Source organism: Cydia amplana, chromosome 2 (assembly GCF_948474715.1).
Source record: "Cydia amplana chromosome 2, ilCydAmpl1.1, whole genome shotgun sequence".
In the NCBI taxonomy this organism is placed as follows: domain Eukaryota; kingdom Metazoa; phylum Arthropoda; class Insecta; order Lepidoptera; family Tortricidae; genus Cydia; species Cydia amplana.
In genome coordinates this window covers 7,820,414-7,821,365 of record NC_086070.1, presented here as the reverse complement: position 1 = coordinate 7,821,365, position 952 = coordinate 7,820,414, and positions in this window count along the sequence as shown.

The window sequence follows — 952 nt, the reverse complement described above, 5'->3', positions numbered from 1 at the left end:
TTACTAAATACCTCTCTCCTCACATGTATTAAAATAAAGGGTGTACTACATAATTAATTAATTAATTAAACACTCCTAATATAATAATATTACATATACATAATATGTAAGTACATGTATAATCACATTGGCTTGGCGTCTTCCCACCACCAGGCGATAACAAACACGTCTCAATATATTACTTTAGGTTCCGAATATCGGTACAGTTGTTTAATGACAGCGTTTTACACAAAAATAAAACGCTAATTAAATAACTTACCATATTCGGAACCTAAAGTTTTAATCCTGCCTGGTGTAAATATGTATAATTTTGAGACAATGAGGTAATTTGCGTTTATTTCTAACTGTCAAAATTGTCAAACGCAACTGCCTGAAGTGGTGGGGGTGTGGGAGAGAGATGGACGTATATGCTAGAAAAGGACAATACGACTAACTACAGTGTTGCCACTCTCAATATATTACTTTAGGTTCCGAATATGGTAAGTTATTTAATTAGCGTTTTATTTTTGTGTAAAACGCTGTCATTTACGTCCCTAAAAGTGCACACACAGACGTTTTTACGCACACATACACAGCTTTGTAACCACCAAAACGGCAACAACTGGATTTGAAGTTCGTCTTGTCAACAGTATAGTTGTCCTTTTTTGACAAGTGGCATTTTCACAAGAGGGAGGAGAGAGAAGTGATACTAGTTCCTACGCCGTCAAAGAGAACAGACACGTTGGGGCCTTGGATTCTCTCTGTCTATGTTTGAATGAGACAGTCCTTTGTTTGATCCTTTGACACACTATACTTACCAAAGAGAATAATATAACAACTTGTTTTTTTTTTTATTCTTATGTTGGCTCAACTTATTTCCACTTTATATCTCTTCTCCGATTGTTACTCATTTGTTTTTATACAATCTGTGTACAATATTTTCTTTTCTTTTCGTTTCTCGTTGTTTACGAAA